This window comes from Triticum aestivum, chromosome 2D, assembly GCF_018294505.1.
Source record: "Triticum aestivum cultivar Chinese Spring chromosome 2D, IWGSC CS RefSeq v2.1, whole genome shotgun sequence".
NCBI lineage: Eukaryota > Viridiplantae > Streptophyta > Magnoliopsida > Poales > Poaceae > Triticum > Triticum aestivum.
In genome coordinates, this window is record NC_057799.1 from 87,124,147 (window position 1) to 87,143,755 (window position 19,609).

The window sequence follows — 19,609 nt, forward strand, 5'->3', positions numbered from 1 at the left end:
TGATAACAGGCGATGATACCACATTGTGCTCGATCTGAGGAAGGACTTCATCATCTTCTACATTGTCTTGGTGACCAATGTCTTCAGCTGCAGTGGGGTCAACAGCTGGAATCTCTTCAGTTTCAGGAGCCTCTATGGTAGCGGACTCATGAACTATCAACCGACGCTCTTGGTGTGCAGATGCAGGACGAGCAACTGAGATTTGCTCGACGACGAGGGGCTCTTTGGGAGCAGCCCGATCTTTCTTCTTGGTTTTTCTCTTCTTGGTTGGTGGAGCTTCATCAGTGGTGTTCTTGGTCTTGCGCTTTCTGGCTTCGGCTGCCCTTGTTTTCTTGAGCTCGGAAGCCACTGTGGGGACCTTAGGCTTCACGCCTGTCATACTGGCGGGGAAGACAATGCGAGGTTCTTCCCGCCTGGATGCTTCAGCTGGGGCCACAGTAGGCTTCTTCTTCTTGGCAGCCAACTTGGGGTCAATGCCAGGACGCCCAACTGCCTTGCGCTTCTCAGTTTCATTGTAGGCTTGAACACATTTGGCAGCCAGGAGTTTCATGCGCTCTCGAGAACCTTTAGCTTCGTCACGTTTCTTTTGAAACGCCTCCTTGAGCTGATGCATCATTTGCTTGAAATTCTGAACATCAGTCACACTGAGCTTGGCCATATGCTTCTTGAACTGAGCCTTCTCATAGTCAATTTTGTGCTTTAGTTCAACAATTTTCTGAGCAAGAGCTAGCTCAGGAGCAATGGCTCCATGGAAGGAGATGCTTAGGCCAATAGGAAGATGAAGATCATCAAAACTGAGGTTTGGGCTATCAAACCACTCATCAATGAACTTGTTCAGGATATCCACATCAAAAAGGGGAAGATCGTTTAAGATTTCCGCCTCTTGCTTGCTCTTTATCAGCAGCTCAAGAGCATCATCGCCAAGATCGTCGTCACTGGACAGATCAATGGCTTCGTTCTCATTCCTCAGAACGGCAGCTGGGGTCAGTGCTTGACTAGTAGTTTGCATGGGCTTCTTCTTCTTCTCTGACTTGGAGATGCGAGAGAGATCTTCAGAATGCACACTAGGTGCAGGAGGAGCAGTGGCCAGAGGCTTCGCATGCGAAGCTCTTGGTGCAGAGGAGGGCTTTGAAGCCTTGGTTTTTTCTGCTTCGATGGAGCAGGTGCTTCATCAGAATCTGCGTCATCTGCAGAGTGCTCCAGGGCTGCCCCTTGAACCATAATGTGCGTGATGAGACCTTCAAGGTTGTAGAAGGGCCCGGCGATATTGGGTTTAGCATCGCGTGTGCCATCGGCACGAGGAGAAGAGGGACCGGGGTTGAAGTCTAATCCCAGCGACTTCTTGTTCTTCGCAGCAGAGTCCTCCGCAAACTTGTAGTTGCGCTTGAACAGATTGTCGTCATGACACCATAGCAAAGAAGATGGGTCAGCATTCTCTAGCTGTGGTCCGCGAACCATGCAAGGATAGAAGCCTTGATCAATGGCTTCAGTTCTGGACCTGGGTGGATGATTTTTGTACAAGATGTCTCCCCAGGGTCGCTTGATGGCATTCTTCTCAGCATACTCCTGGGTCACGAACCTGTATTTGAACCATTGCTCTGCCCAATATCTTCAAATCCACTGGATTCGTGTTTTGCGCTGATTGTAATCCTCTTCTGGATCTGTCTTGTACAGCTCATACAGGTCAGGTGGCAAATCTCTTGTTGTCCCCCCACGGCGCTGCCTGCCGCCCTTCCTAGCGGATTTTTCTGTTGCCATGAAGTTCAAACTGAATGGCTTCAATGCTGTCAAAGTCTTCTGTCTGCTGGTCAGACAGGAACTAGTTTCGGGAGAATTGATGTGATGCTGTAAGAATTCTGCAAATGAATGCAGACTAGGAGAACCAAGGGATTCTCCCACGGACATGTACCTATGATAGCATTAGAGATGTGAGGGAAGGGGAAGATGTCATATGCATTCTCAGAAGATTTTGAAGATAAATCAGTTTAGAAGACATTGACCTCATAGCGCGAAGACATTCACTTATATGTTGAGAGTTGGTTCCAGATTTGTACGAATCCAAGAATAAGTACAAGTGAGGAATCTAACTACGTGTGAAGCATAAGTGAATCTACTAGGCATAATATGAGATGCAGAACAGGATAGATCCAAATATGTGGAGGCAAAAACCACTTTTGGTAAGGAAAGATGAATCCATCAGATCAAAAAGACAGTAAAAAGAGAGTTATAATTACCACACGATGAACTGCTAGACGGAGTAGAAGAGGAGGCCGAGCAATTCGATCTTCCATGCCCTAACTTGGCGACGGAGGACACCTACGGCGGCGGCGGAGAAGACGAGGTCCGCGGCAGGTGTGAGGATGTCGTCGGTGAGGTCGCGGCAGCTAAGCGCTTCGTCACCGGCGTCGTTGAGAGCTAGCTGTGGCGCTAGGGTTTGTCGAGGTGGAGAGGTGGAAGAAAGATTTTGACCGCGATGGGATGTGCATTTATAGGAAGAGGGACAGCACAGTGCAATTACGCAGGTGCCCCTGGCGGTTCACATCTGAGGGACACGTGGCAAACATGCAACACATTGGAAGGTGTTCCATGTTCCCACACACGCCTGGACTGTCGGGTGGTCATTCCGGCTTCTCCGGGTTTCAGGCAATAAGGACTGAGCATTTAAAATAGATTTAATGTTTGTCTCTATATCTTCTGCTAACAAGGACGCAGAGAAGACATTCGACAGTTGAACGGAATGCATATGATTTGGATAGATAGAGTTTGAGGTAGAAGCATAGAGAGGTTAGGGTCCGATCACATTCACTTAGTCCAAAAGATTCAAATGAGAAGACATAGCTATAAGTGAATGCTGTAGAGTACAGAACACAAGTATAAGTATATATCCTAGTAAACTAAAACAATAAGGTGAAAATCATCAAGAAGACAAATCAATGTTGAAGATAAAACAAATGCGAAGACTCAGCAAATGTAACGCCAAGAGAAACACTTCAAACATGATTTTGGTGGTGGCGTTACCCACCGTATAGGAAGTATTAGACCCAGATACGGTGCACAATTATCGTGGCGCTCCGAAGTCAAATTCCGCATTAATGTATTCACACTCAGAGTGTAAGTCTTCATTGATTGAAGATATACATTACTTCGTGTGTTGCACATCTAAGTCATCAACATGCATAAGTGTTAGGATGTGTGCCTGATCACAGGACATTCAAGGATTCCAAGATATTTGGCTCACACCGCAACTTGCAAAACCTTTTCTCATCCAAGGGCTTTGTGAAGATATCTGCCAATTTCTCTTCATTGTTGACGTGAATGATATCAATATCTTCCTTCATAACATGATCTCTGAGAAAGTGATGACGAATTTCAATGTGCTTTGTCTTCGAGTGCTGAACTGGGTTGTTGGCAATCTTGATGGCGCTTCCATTGTCGCAGTAGAGTGGTACTTGCTTCAGATGGATGCCATAGTCCTTGAGTGTTTGCTTCATCCATAGAAGCTAAGCGCAGCAAGATCCAGCAGCAATGTATTCAGATTCAGCAGTGGAGAGTGATACATAGTTCTGCTTCTTTGAAGACCAACAGACAAGTGATCGTCCCAGAAAGTGACATGTGCCTGATGTAGACTTGCGATCCACCTTGTCACCGGCATAATCAGCATCCGAGAATCCAACTAGATCAAACTCTGAGCCCTTTGGATACCATAATCCTAGTGTTGCGGTGTAAGCCAAATATCAAAGAATTCGCTTCACAGCTAAGTGATGTGATTCCTTTGGTGCCGCTTGGAATCGGGCACACATGCAAACACTAAGCATTATATCTGGCCTAGATGCACATAAATAAAGTAAAGAACCAATCTTGGAGCGGTATACCTTTTGATCGAACTCTTTACCATTGGCGTCAGGACCCAGATGACTTTTAGTTGGCATTGGCGTCATGTAACCTTTGCAGTCTTGCATTCCAAACTTCTTCAGGCAGTCTTTGAGGTTATTTTCTTGAGATATGAAGATGATGTTGCTTTGTTGACGAATTTGAAGACCAAGAAAGAATTTCAGCTCACCCATCATGGACATTTGATATTGCTCTTGCATCATGTGTCCAAACTCATCACTGCATTTCTGGTTAGTGCAGCCGAAGATAATGTCATCCACATATATTTGGCACACAAACAGTTCACCATCATATGTCTTCGTGAAGAGTGTGGGATCCAGCGAACCAGGTTTGAAGCCTTTGCTCTTCAGGAAGTCGTTGAGTGTGTCATACCAAGCGCGTGGGGCTTGTTTGAGGCCATACAATGCCTTGTTGAGCTTGTATACCATATTAGGATGTTTTGGATCTTCAAAGCCAGGTGGTTGTGCAACATACACTTCTTCTTCAATCTTGCCATTGAGAAAAGCACTCTTAACATCCATTTGATATAGAAGGATGTTGTGATGATTTGCAGAGGCTAGCAGTATGTGAATGGCTTCAAGCCTAGCCACAGGAGCAAATGTTTCATCGAAGTCAATCCCTTCAACTTGGGTGTATCCTTGGGCAACGAGATGAGCCTTGTTTCTGACAACTTGACCATGCTCATCTTGCTTGTTGTGATATATCCATTTGGTGCCTATTATGTTGTGCTTGCTAGGGTCAGGACGCTTGACTAGTTCCCACACATTGGTTAGCTTGAACTGTTGAAGCTCTTCTTGCATAGCTTGAATCCATTCAGGTTCCATGAAGGCTTCAGCAACTTTCTTGGGTTCTGATCTTGAGACAAATGCAAAGTGCACACATAAATTTGCTACCTGTGTTGCTCTTGAACGAGTGAGTGGACCAGGTGCATTGATGCTATCAATTATCTTCTCAATCTGTACTTCATTTGCAACACGAGGATGAACTGGATGAAGATTTTGCTCTTGCTGATCATTGTCATCATCAGGAGGATTGTCTTCAGGCTGAGCTATGTCTTCAGGTTGATTAGGTGCAGAGATGATAAGTTCATCTTCAGCCTGAGCTTCAGACGGTATGATTTCTCCAGTTCCCATAAGCTTGATGGACTCACTAGGTGGAACTTCATCTATCACATTTGGCAGGTGCTCTCTTTGCGAGCCGTTAGTTTCATCGAACCGCACATCTACTGTTTCAACCACTTTATAGTGAAAGAGGTTGAAGACTCTGTCGGAGTGCGAATCCTTTCCGTGACCAAGCATAAAACCTTCATGTGCTTTCGGTGCAAATTTTGAAGTGTGATGTGGATCCTTGATCCAGCACCTAGCACCAAATACTCTGAAGTAACTGACATTTGGCTTCTTACCAGTCAGGAGTTCATAGGATGTCTTCTTCAGAAGCTTGTGAAGATAAACACGGTTGATGACATGGCATGCAGTATCAATGGCTTCGGGCCAGAATTTTCTTGGAGTCTTGTATTCATCAAGCATCGTCCGAGCCATCTCAATGAGTGTTCTATTCTTGCGCTCCATGATGCCATTCTGCTGAGGTGTGTACGGAGCTGAGAACTCATGAGTGATTCCCAATGTATCCAAGTAAAGGTCCAGGCTAGTGTTCTTGAATTCTGTGCCGTTGTCACTTCTGATATGCTTGATCTTGACGCCATAGTTGTTCATGGCACGGTTGGCGAAGCGTCTGAATACATCCTGCACTTCAGTCTTGTAGAGGATTATGTGCACCCAAGTGTATCTTGAATAATCATCAACAATGACGAAGCCATAGAGACAAGCAGTAGTAGTAAGAGTAGAGTAGTGAGTAGGACCAAACAAGTCCATGTGTAGCAGCTCGAAGGGTTGAGATGTCGTCATGATTGTCTTCGAGGGATGCTTGGCCCTTGTCATCTTTCCAGCTTCGCAGGCGCCGCACAGATGATCTTTCTTGAACTTGATGCCCTCGATGCCTATGACGTGCTTCTTCTTTGCGAGAGTGTGCAAGTTCCTCATGCCAGCATGCCCTAGCCTTCGATGCCAGAGCCAGCACTCTGAAGCTTTTGCTAGAAGACATACAACAAGCTGTGGTCCTGCTAAGAAATCTACCATGTACAAATCATCTTTTCGATACCCTTCAAAGACTAGAGACTTGTCAGATTCCATTAGTACAAGGCAACGATATTTTCCAAATACCACAATCATGTTCAAGTCACAAAGCATTGAGACAGACATTAAGTTGAAACCAAGGGATTCAACAAGCATCACTTTATCCATGTGCTGATCCCTTGAGATTACAACTCTACCTAGACCCAATACCTTGCTTTTACCAGTGTCAGCAAATGTGATGTGACTCTTGTCAGATGGACGTAAGGTTGAGTCCATGAGAAGACTTCGATCACCAGTCATATGATTAGTGCATCCACTGTCCATAATCCATTCTGAAGACTTTGGTGTCATACCCTACAGTACAGTTAGGGGGATAGGCTTCACCAAGAGTATTGTGAAGCATAAACATTTGGCAGACAGGAGGATTATCAAAGCTCAGATCAAAGTTAGGACTGATAGGATGATTGGCAAGTGATTCAGGAACAAAATACATAGTAAGACCATTTGGGATTTATCTTGCGCCCTACAAGATGTTTTAGGTCCCCAGCAATAGCATCAGACGCCTTTGATTTCCGGCTGGAGACCTTTTCCTTCAAAAGAAAGTTAATTCTTCTTAACCACCCACATCTTCAGGGGTGGATTAGAAGCAATGAGTCTAAGTGCAGCATCTGAGAACTTCGGCTTTGGAGCCCTAGCAAATAGCCTTGCAGGAGGAGAATAATACTCATATGAATAAGCAGAAAAGTTCTTTGTCTTATGAACATAGCTGTTTGAAGAACCATGCTCATATTCATACATCTAAGTATGATTTCCCTGCAAAACATTGGTGTTAGGGTGACTCAGGTGAGTCTTGTCTCTCTATGAAGCCTTTGGTCTGGGATTTGTCTTCTTCCCAGGCGATGTCATGATGACATTCACAGGAACATTCTCAAGACAACTTTTGGGAACCCAGATCTTCTTCATAGGTGGCCCATTCCTGCAGTTAGTACCAATATACCTGGCGAACACTTCACCATTCTGATTCTTAAATAGTTTATAGTTTCCATCAAAGGATTCATCAATAATAACTAGGTTAGCACAAGTGAAGCCTGATAAAGTGGATGGATCCACTGAAGGTCCCTTTGCAGCAACCCATGTGGTTTTGGGGTACTGCTCAGGCTTCCAATAGGAACCATCAACATTCATTTTCCTCTCGAACCCAACACCCTCTTTCCTAGGGTTTCGGTTCAGAATCTGCTTTTTGAGGACATCGCACAGTGTCTGATGCCCTTTGAGACTTTTGTGCATCCCTGTTTCAAGCAATGTCTTCAACCTAGCATTTTCATCAGCAATAATCATAGGATATCAGCAGAGGGGTTAGTTACCACATCAACAGTTGAAGATATTGCAACAGTAGCAGCAGTAGAGCATTCGGCAACAGAAGTAGCGTTATCACGCTCAAGGCATTTTAGACATGGTGGTTCAAATCCTTCCTGAGCGGGACTGATCTGTTGAACGCGAAGTGACTCATTCTCTTTTTGAAGATCTTCATGAGCCGCTCTCAATTTCTCAAGTTCTTGCTTCCTTTGAAGATAATCATAGGAAGCTTTTCATGAGTCGTTGAGAGCGTTTCATGACGACTTTCATGTTCCTGGTACTTAACATGAAGATTTTTATGTCTTCAATTAAGGACTGAGATCAGGTCATTTCCGCGTCCAACAGGTCATCGCTTTTGTCTAACAGTTTTTGAGTATGTTCCATAGCTTTCTGTTGTTCAGTTGCAATTTTAGCAAGTGTTTTGTAGCTAGGTTTGGATTCACAATCAGAGTCATCTTCACTTGATGTTTGAAAGTAAGCATCACATGATTTCACCTTGGCACCACGTGCCATGAAGCAGTAGGTGGGAGCAGAGTCGTCCTTGTCATTAGCATCAGCGTTGGTGACGGGGCCATTGTCTTCAGTGTTGAAGATGGGCTTGGCAACGTAGGCTGTAGCTAGAGCCAGACTCAACACCAGAGTCAGACTCCTCCTCAGACTCCACCTCCGCCTCCTCAGAAGCAGACTCCTCCTCAGACTCCACCTCCGCCTCCTCAGAAGCAGACTCCTCCTCTAAATCCATCTCCTTGCCAACAAAAGCACGATCCTTGCCAGATGAGCTCTTCTTGTGTGATGAAGACTTGGACGAAGACTTGGAAGAAGACTTTGAGGATTTCTTCTTCTTCTTGTCATCAGAATCATATTCCTTGCTCTTCTTCTTCTTGTTCTCATTGTCCCACTGGGACACTCAGAGATGTAGTGTCCAGGTTTCTTGCACTTGTGACATGTTCTCTTCTTGTGGTCATGAGTGGAAGCTTCATCATTTCTTGAGCTGGATCGTTAAGACTTTCTGAAGCCTTTCTTCCTAGTGAACTTCTGGAACTTCTTTACAAGCATGGCAAGCTCCTTTCCAATATCTTCAGGATCTCCGGAACTGCAGTCAGATTCTTCTTCAGATGAGGAAACAACCTTTGCCTTCAAAGCGCGAGTTCGGCCGTAGTTTGGACCATAGATATCTCTTTTCTTGGATAGCTAGAACTCATGTGTGTTGAGCCTCTCAAGTATGTCAGACGGATCGAGTGTCTTGAAGTCAGGGCGTTCTTGTACCATTAGGGCAAGGGTGTCGAACGAGCTGTCAAGTGATCTCAGGAGTGTATTGACGATTTCATGCTTGGTGATCTCAGTGGCGCCGAGAGCACGAAGCTCATTTGTGATGTCAGTGAGGCGATCAAACGTGAGCTGGACATTCTCATTGTCGTTTCTCTTGAAGCCGCCGAAGAGGTTGCGAAGAACACTGATCCTTTGATCTCTCTAGATTGAGACGCCTTCGTTGACCTTGGAGAGCCAGTCCCAGACTAGCTTCGACGTTTCTAGAGCACTCACACGGCCATACTGTCCTTTGGTCAGATGACCACAGATGATGTTCTATGCAGTAGAATCCAGTTGAATGAACTTCTTGACATCAGTAGGGGTGACACCTTCACCAGTCTTGGGAACACCATTCTTGACGACATACCAGAGGTCGACATCAATGGCTTCAAGATGCATGCGCATCTTATTCTTCTAGTAGGGATATTCAGTTCCATCGAAGATGGGGCACGCAGCGGAGACTTTGATTATCCCTGCAGTCGACATAGCTAAAACTCCAGGTGGTTAAACCGAATCACACAGAACAAGGGAGTACCTTGCTCTGATACCAATTGAAAGTGCTAGTTATCGACTAGAGGGGGGTGAATAGGCGATTTTTATGAACGTCTTCAAAACATGGGAGTTTCGAAGACAAATAATAGAAATGAACCTATTGACATGCAGCGGAAGGTAGACTACACTAGGCAAGCCATAGTCAAGTATTCAATGAAGTGAAAGCACGAAGACTAAAAGGAGCTAGGTAGTAATGATCAGGATGGAAGATAGTATGAAGCCAAACAACAATAGAAGTCTCACAGTGAAGTCAAACAGGTAACGCAGGCAGGCAATGACTTCACGAAGACAAACTGTAAATAAAGAGAGGGAGAAGATAGAACCAGTCACTTGATGAGGACAAGGAATTGCTGGACCAGTTCCAGTTGCTGTGACAACTATACGTCTGGTTAGGGAGGCTGAGATTTAACTCAGAAGACCGTGTCTTCACCTTATTCCCCTTGAGCTAAGGACACCCAGTCCTCGCCCAATCACTCTGGTAAGTCTTCAAGGTAGACTTCCAAACCTTCACAGACTTCGTTCAGCGGCGATCCACAATGACTCTTGGACGCTCAGAACACGACGCCTAACCGGCTGGAGGATTCACAGTCCTCAAGTGTAACAAGTCTTTAGGCCACGCGGACAGAAAGACTTCAGTGATGCCTAACACTCTTTGGCTCTGGGTGTTTGGGCTTTGTCCTCGCAAGGATTTCTCTGTCTCAAAAGCTTCAGAGGTGGGTTGCTCTCAAACAACAAAAGCCGTGCACTAACTCTGAGCAGCCACCAATTTATGGTGTAGGGGGTGGGCTATTTATAGCCACTAGGCAACCTGACCTGATTTGTCCGAAATGACCCTGGGTCACTAAGGAACTGACACATGTTCCAACGGTCAGATTTCAAACACACGCGGCAGCTTGACTTGGGCTACAAGTAAAGCTGACTCATCCAGCTCTGGATAAGATTTGCTCTCATTGTCTTCGCTCGAAGACATAGGATTTGGTTGAGCATCACTTCAGTCACTCTGACTTTGTTCACTTGGACCCCACTTAACAGTACGGTGGTTCCTATGGCTCCAACAAACAAGAAAATGAAACTACGAAACAACCGTATCTTCGCGCCCCAAAGTCTTCACGCCATGTCTTCTCATGGCATAGTCTTCAATGTGAAAATCTTGACATACCACCATTGTCTTCAATGTCTTCACAGTTTTTTAGGGGTCATCTCCGGTAGGTAAACCGAATCAATGAGGGACTACTACCTGTGTTATCCTGCAATTCTCACAAACACATTAGTCCCTCAACTAGGTTTGTCGTCAATACTCCAAAACCAACTAGGGGTGGCACTAGATGCACTTACATGTATGCAGGCCAAGGGGCGGTACAGGTCACATGTTGCTCAAAAGGAGAGTCATCGTCGCGACAAGATGATCTTGAGGATGTTTGGCGAGGAGATATCTAGCGGGTCCGAGAAGCACATCACGCCAGAGGCAGAATGGATGACGAAGTAGGGCTACTAGTGGACTAAATCTGAGGAGGAGCCCATCCCCGCTGCCGAGTCCGACAAGGAGCGTGACGAGTGATCGCTTCATCTTCAGCCACCACTTGTGTCGTAGGTGTCCTCTCTGCCTTTTTGGTGTCTCGATGCCAAAGGGGGAGAGAGTGTAGGATTTGCGAGTCGTGTGTCGTGTTTTGTTTGTCGTGCGTGTTGTTTCGCTTTGTCGCTTTGCTTTCGTTCAGTTGGACCTCGTTTTCTTTGGTTTGATTTGTGCTTGTGGGACCAGGTTCTCTTTTATATGGTGTAAGACATACGCACTCTAGCGTACCTTATTGTCTTTCGTACTTAGTAGCCCGTGAGCCTATGCTATCTTGTGCCCTTTACTTTATACTCATAGTTATTATCTTGCCTCCTTGCTTAGTGTTAGCTATATTGTTGCAAGATATGCCTTGTCTATAAAATATAGGGGGAGTGTTGATCCTAGTATGTGTGTCGTGCAGTCCAAAGCATTTCTCTAGAAAGCACACATCTAGGGGGAGCCCGTCTATATTTTATAGATGTGGGGTTTGCCTTTGTTCTATTTTATGTCCCTATGTACAAATCCCGTATTGTCATCAATCCACCAAAACGGGGGAGATTGTAAGGGCATATTTATCCCTTAGTTGTTTTGGTGATTGATGACAATGCATTTGCGGACTACTCGTGTGCATTGAGCATTTTAGACATATCATGACTAGGCACAAGACGATTTGGTGCCCCTCGAAGACTATTGAAGATGACGTTTCTCTATGTTTCTTTTCGGTGGATTTGAGTCGTAGGAAAGCCGTACTATTAAGAGGGGGTCTGCGTTGGAAAGGTTTGGGTGGAATCAACACGTACACGTCTGTTCCTTTTTGCACCTCCTTTCCTTTGGATCTTTGGGGCATCCTCCGTGTCTCTGCAAAATGAAGGACTCCTAGTGTTGTTGAACTGGGGCACGCGGTAGTACCGCAGGTCCTTGCAGTAGTACCGGCCTCAGGCGTGGTAGTACCGCTCCTTGGGAGCGGTAGTACCGTGGCCTCAGGCCAGGCTCAGCTGCTCGAGCGGTTGTAGGGGCGGATGTAATTTTTTACATCCGCGCCCTACATGGTAGTACCGCGCGATGGGCGCGGTAGTACCATTGTCAGATGTGGGGTTCCGGCAAACCCTTAAGGTTCGAACACTGTGGTGCGCGCGAAGTCTTTCCCTCCTACCGATCTACGCCCTAGCTTGCTAAGATCTCGCGGACGAACTCGTCGAACTCGCAACACAGAAAGACACGGGGTTTATACTAGTTCGGGCCACCGTTGTGGTGTAATACCCTACTCCAGTGTGGTGGTGGTGGATTGCCTCTTGGGCTGATGAAGAACAGTACAAGGGAAAGAACAGCCTCCTGAGGTTGAGGTGTTCTTGTGCTTAGTGTCTTGGCGGGTGAGAGCTAGGTGAACTGCTTGATGCCCCTACTATGGTGGCTAACTTCTACTTATATAGGCCCTGGTCCTCTTCCCAAATATTGAGAGGGAAGGGAGCCAACAACGGCGGGCAAATTTGAAGGGGGACAGCCAGTACAAGCTATCCTGACAAAAGTGGTCTTCGCCGGCAAAAGGTTCTGGTGGTGACGCCGTCTTGGGCTCCACGATGACCTCCGTCTTGCCGTTCTCCTGGTCTTGGTCTCGTTGCACCGATATAGCAACCTTTGCCTGATGCCTCGGTACTCCTCGCCTGCGCTGGCCTCCTTAGCACCAAAGAGGAAACAAGGACGCTGCGCGCGCTGGCGCCCGCCTGGCGCCCGCCTGGTGTCGATCGTCATGGCTCACGTCACGAGAGCCTCGTGAGGTTTGCCCCGCCTTGATATCTCCGCTCCTCGTGAGCCTGCCTGACTAGGCCACTCCCGAGGAGGTCTTGCCACTACAAAAAAAGACACATCCGTGACATTTTGGGCCGAACGAAAATATTTTCTGTCATACATATGACACTTCTATGACGATAATTGTGACAAAACCCGGTATCATCATAGATGTGGTGGGCTCCTACTTCTATATCAAAAAATCATGACAGAAAATGGGCTTTTTGTCCTGGGCGGGCCGGAGACGCAGTTGCATGACATTCTTTGGGCCGTCCAAGACGGAAAAAACCGTGGTAGAAGCGAGGGCGAGGAAAATTTCGGGGAGTTCCCGGTTACGGTGGGAGGTCGGGGCCGAGCGATGCGCGTTTCTCTTGTACACGTACGCGCGTGTGTGCGTGGCGTTGGCTCTAACTGAACCCGAGCGAGGCGTTGGGCTCTAACTGAACCCGAGCGATTGCACTGCAGGCTACGCGTTACTGAACCCGAGCGATCGATCGATGGCTGTTAACTGAACCCGATCGAGCGATTCCTTCTCTACTGCTGCTAACTGAAGCCGATCGATGCTGCCTCTGGATGAACAGTGAGCGTTGCTGGGGCGGTTGGATGAACAGTTCCCAGTGGGGGTGGATGAACAGGACCCCGTGGTGTTTCCTCTGGATGAACAGGACCCCGATCGATCGAGCCGGTTGGGGCTGGATGAACAGGACCCCATGGAGGGCAGGATGAACAGGACCACCCCGTGGAGGGCAGAATGAACAGTAGACGGTGGAGGGCTGGATGAACAGTAGCCCCTGGAGGGGTGGTTGAACAGGAGCCCGTGGAGAGGGCTGGTTGAACAGTAGCCGGTGGATTAGCGCGTGGTGGAGGCTGGATGAACAGGAGCCCGTGGATGAACAGTCGCAGGTGGAGGCTGGAGGAGGTCGACGATGGATGAACAGTAGCCCGTGGAGGCTGGAGGGGGTCGACGGTGGAGATTAACAGTGTCCCGTGGAGTCCCGTTTTGCGGTACGCCACACCCCTCCCGATGAACAGGACCCCCGTTTCGACCGTAGGAGGTCCGTTTCGTCTATTTTGCGGTACGCCACACCCCTCACGACCAACAGGACCCCCGTTTCGACCGTAGGAGGTCCGTTTCATCCGTTTTGCGGTACGCCAGACCCCTCCCGATGAACAGGATCCCGTTTCGAACGTGGCCGGTCGAACACAAGGCCGTTTCCTCCGTTCTGCGGTACGCCAGGCCTCGTTTCCATCGCATGTTCCGTCCAAGCCCTCCCGATGAACACGACCACGCATTCCGTTCCGACCCAGCCGGTTGGCTCCCACGCGTTCCGTTGCCTTCCGATGAACACGACGCATTCCGTTGCCTCCCCATGAACACGACGCATTCCGTTGCCTCCCCTTGAACACGACGACGACGTTGTTTCTCCGTTCCGACCCAGCCATGTCAACGAGCCCTCGCCGTACGTATGCGCGAGTAGGCGTTCGAGACCCCGCCCGTATGTACACATATGTGGCCGTATTTTCTTTCTTGCACCCTGGCCGCTGTACGTACGTGTACATGCTACATGCGCGCCTCTACTACGACACGTGCGCGCCTCTACATCCACCAGTATATATGTACTTACACGTTCGCGACCAGAATGACAACGCTACGTACGCTTCGACCATGTGGGTCCCGACTATCAGGCACTTCCTTGCGTGCGAAGATGTAGCTGGTGGGTCCCAGCAGTCAGGGGGGCGAATCATTTTTTTTGCTCGGACGCACTTCCTTGCGTGCGAAGGTGTAGCTGGTGGGTCCCAGTAGTCAGGGGGGAAACGTTTTTTTCGCGAAATACGTTGGCCCGTCCGGTGGGTCCCCGCTGTCAGGTGGAGGAATAATTATTTTGCGCGTAATAAGGAGGCACTTCCTTGCTGCGGCCGTGGACCCAGCTGTCAGCGCCTCCACACACAGTACTCTTCCGATGGAAGTTGGTCGTTGACCACATTGACCATGCCGCGCCGAGAGCACCACGGCGGTGGACGACGGCGAGGCCTAGGAAGGGGACGACACGGAGGCAGGGAAGACTCGGCAGTTGTTTCCCACGCGGAGGGGAGTACGACTGTACGAGGGTTTACTGGTTCGTCTGCCGTCGCCGGAGAATAACAACAGGTGTGGGTGAGTACACTACATGAAACAGCTATTTTGCCGTCTGCCACGGCGGACGGCAAAGGCTCGAACGGCGGACGGCAAAGGCCTTTGCCGTCAGCCGCGGACGGCAAAAGGCTCCGGCAAAGTAGGCTACGGTAAACAGCTGCTTTGCCGTCTGCTTCCTGGCGGCTGACGGCAAAGGCCCTTTGCCGTCTGCCGCGGACGGCAAAGAGAGCGGACGGCAATAATTGCGCTGTCAGTCCGTTAAGTGGCTAACGGCAGGCCTTTGCCGTCCGCCGCTGACGGCAAAATTTCTAGTGTCTTTGCCGTCCGCCGTATGATGTCATCTACACGTCACTAGATGGCAGGTTCTTTGCCGTCTGCCACTGATGGCAAAGTGCAGGTTCTTTGCCGTCTGCCTGATTGCAAAGTCTTTGCCGTCTGCCACTATAGGCAAACTGACCAAATGGGTCAGCTCCCAGGAAGCACAGTTGGCTGCCACGTGGCTTCTTTGCCGTCTGCGGCTGACGGCAAAGAGCCCGTTGCCGTTGGTGGCAGACGGCAAAGAGCCTGCATATTGGCTCTTTTTTCTGTTTTTTATTAAATCCAACAATTTTCATCACAAATATATATGACATATATAGATATATTTCACAGCAAACATATAAGATATATATGATATATATGACAACAATTTTCACAGAAAAGTGCAAACATATAAGATATCCATCCAACATGCAGAGTTCCATCATACATAGTTCCATCACATATGTTCCATCCAACTAGCAAGTTCCATCATACATAGCATAGTTCATCCAACTACCAAGATACATGCATAGTTCAACGATACAAAAGAAACAGAGAAAGGGATAAGGAGCACTCCATCTATGCAAGCTTTCGTCAAGTGAATGAAATCTGCAAAATGAAAAATAAGAAAGTTAGAAGTAGGTGACTAGAACAAGAAGAAGACTAGAACAAGAAGAGTATGTCATTTATGGGCTAACTTACGTGAAATGGATCATATATGAGCTAACTAAGTTGAAATGGGTCGTTTATGCGCTAACTAAGGTCAAATGGATCGTTTTTGAGGTAACTAAGGTGAAATGGATCGTTTTTTTAGCTCACTTAGGTCAAATGGATCATTTATGAGCTAACTTAGTTGAAATGGATCGTTTTTGAGCTAACTTTGTTGAAATGGATCATTTTTTAGCTAATTTAGTTGAAATGGATCTTTTTGAGCTAACTTTGTTGAAATGGATCATTTATGAGCTAAATTAGTTGAAATGGATCGTTTATGAGATAACCTAGGTAAGATGGGTCATTTTGGAGTTAACCTAGGTGAAATGGGCCATTTTAAAGCTAACATAGGTAAAATGGATCATTTAGGAGCTAATCTAGGTAAAATGGGTCATTTTTGAGCTAACTTGGATGAACTGCATCATTTATAAGCCAGCCTAGGTAAAATGGGTCATTTTGGAGGAAAAGAAGCTAACTCTAGGTCATTATGGTAAGCATATTGGAGAAAATAAAGCTAAGTCTAGGTCTTTATGCATTTGTTAAGCAAAACACTAGAGAAACTTACCGTGATCAGGGACGTGTAGGAGCGGGGTGGCTAGTGCCGCTACCTGGAGAAGGATCGTGCGATGCGTTTCTGGAGTTAAGTTGCACCAAAGATCATTTCCAATGTCTCGTTAGCATTATGACACTCAAATGTTAAGACTAGCAAGTAATGTCCATTCAAATTAAACTCACCGTGCTCCCAGGAGCAATCACTGGCATCGACGGAGCGTGCTGACCGGACTTCTCGCACACAGACTGCACATTTGGTTTTCACAACAGAGTCATACTAGTTAGTAATGAGACTCAAATGTTAAGACTAGCAAGTAATCTGCAGAAGAAACTTACCACAAGGAGCTCGTACATGGCCCTTGCCTGCATGTCATTCCGTGCCCTCTCCTCCTCCATCATCTTTCTCGTCCTCTCCTCCATCTCCCGCTGCCTCTCCGCCGCCTTCGCCAGAAGTTTCTCCGTTCTATCCCTCTCAGTCTGTATAGCAGCCTGCAACACCACTCACATGACCATTTGTAATCATTGATGGAAGCGCACACAATGTAATGGAGAAAGATAACTGAGTACGTATCACTAACCTTGATGGCGAGTTGCACTGGCCGTTCACGAGGCCTTATCTCAGGAGCGGAGCTCGACTGGCGCGCCTTGATCTCCGGGAGAGTGCTAGGACAACGGATAAGTCCATCTCCAATGGCTATGGAGCCATGGGACCTCCCGCCACCAGATATCATCACTAGCTCTGGATCAATGGGACCCTGGCTCGGGTTAAAGTCCTCCCCTTTCCTCGCCTTCCCCTCTTCTCTATATCTCACGAGCTTGTTGTGGGAGGAGATGTTGGTGAAGTTGTTTGCATCATCGAGGTCAGACTGAGAGAAAGCCTTGACTTTCTTGAAAGAGGCAGTGTGGGCCATGGCATACAGGTCGTACACCTCTGGCACCTTATCTGCCTTATGGTAGCATGACTGAAAGAGGGAAACAATGAAAATTAGTAATTAAAGGGCTCAAGCTAGCATGATGAATGAATTGCATGAATCATGAAGCAAACCACATACCCAGTTGCGCCCGAACTGATATAAGTTGGAGCTGCCTTGATGGTGTGGCACACCTTCCATTTGGGCACGTTTGTCCTTGGCCTCGTTGTGGAGGGCTAGCCATTCTTTTGAGCACCACTCATCGACCAACACCTCCCAACAATCCATCCGATCCGCACACCATCTCGGAGGCGCCTAAGTTAGCAAATAGAAACTTGAGCGCTACGGCTAAGAATTACTAAATGAAGGAACTTAAGTAGAAGGCCTTAAGAATTACCTTCATGTACTGCTCCTTACTCAGGAACTTATCGCGGCACGCCGGCTTGGTCTTCTTGATACCACGCAAGGCGTAGTAGTCTCGAACAGCCTGCACCCGAGCCTCGTGCCGTAAGTTCTGGAGTAGGCGCTTGCAGACGTTCTGGATAACATTTGCCGCGTCCTCCTCGTATCCCTCCTCACACCTGTAGAATGTTTGCAATCAAATGAGACAATATTGATTAGTACAATTAATAACTAGCTAGTTGAAGATTTTGAAATGTGTAAAGGAGAAATTACCAGAACGTCCTGATCACCATGTCTGCCCTCGTGTCGCACACGACACCGTCGATAATGACATCCGGCGGGGCCGGGGCAGCCACGTAGTGCTCCTAGCTCAACCCAAGCTCTGGAAGCCGACCCTCACCAGGCAACATGACAAACCCCGGGAAGTTTTGCCGGCAAAGAACTCCAAGGACGGAGTTGGGCCGGCGGACACTATGATGGTGGTCCCAACCCCTGCAGCATGACAAGGCCAACGCATTAGTTATTTGAAGAAACGTGAATGCAGAAGGTACAAAAATATTAAATGCACTTACGTACCTCTCCCCATCAGGGAAAATCAACCACCTCTGCTCGCGGGTCGCCGGCACGGACGGGAGCCGTGTAGCACCACGCTGGTAGACGGTGCCACCGTCCTCCTCAAGATCAGTCGGCTCCCCGCCAACATCAGCATGGCCACTCGGCTCCTCGGGCTGATCCGGCCAGGTACCCCATCCGGACGTGTGCTCCTCCGGGGTCTCGTGGGCCGAACTCTCGTGGGCCGAAGGCCAGTCGACCCGAGGCTCGTGGGCCCAAGACCCGTGGACCGGAGTCCGTGTAGCCTCCTCCTCGGACGAGTCCACCCTAGCAGTCACGTGCTCGGGTGAACCAGCTGGGGGTGGCGGCGAGGAAGGCGCCGTAGCAGTCACCCTACCTCCTCTCCCGCGACCACGTGCCCCACCTCCTCTCTTCCTACCTCGTCCCCTGCTGGGCACCGCGGTCGATGAAGAAGGGCCCGGCGGTGTGGACATACTGTCCAGCAACGCTCGGCGGAGAGGTGCGTCTGGAATCAAAGACCTCAGACCACGCGCCGACGAAGAAGGGGCCTTGGCGCGCTCCCGACCAACGCCCACCATCTTTCAACACCTGCCATGACAAACAGTAAACGAAATTAGTACAACATAAAAAAAGACCGACATGAATAATAATATGTGTATCACTTAAGTGTATCATCATCAAGTACAACATTAAAAAATTTAATACCTGACACTACTAATAATCTCGATCAGTATCATCAATAAATGCATAATCATCATCATCACTATAATCAATGACGGGCTCATAGGGTTCAGTGGCATCAACATGTGGAAGGCCACCTTGACGTAATCGGTCAAGCAATGACAGGTCATCCGCAGCAGTAACCTCTTCTTGTTCCGGCTCTTCTTGTTCCTCCTCTGGGGTGATGTCGGATTCACTGTCGCTGTCTACTTCAATGTTTTGGGGTGAAGTATAGCGGTTCTTGAAACACTTTTTGGAAAGACGTGTCTCTTGGAAGAATTCTCCTTCATATGTGTCTGGGTTAATGTGAGGTTCATAATCCTCTTCCTTTGGGGGAGATAGTCTAGCACGTGGCGGCACTTCATAAACGACATCCCAACCTTTCAGATTTGGATTAGTTTGGTAGGCCCACGGTACATAGAATACTTGGGTCGCCTGTTGAGCCGTAATATAGACATCAGGAACATCTAAATGGGTGCTTTGGTTGATTTCAACTAGCCCTATATGTTCATGAGTCCTTCTAGTCTCCTTCGGCTGAAACCAATAACATTTGAAGACTACGACATTCGGTGGGTTTTCACCATAGAATAGAAGTTCATAAATTGCTTCAACTCTCCCATAATACTCGGTACCTCCTTCGCCGATAGCAGATACACAACAATTTGTAGACTTTCGGTCGGCCATAGATAGCTCTTTGCCATAGGTACGAAAGCGATACCCGTTGATGTCG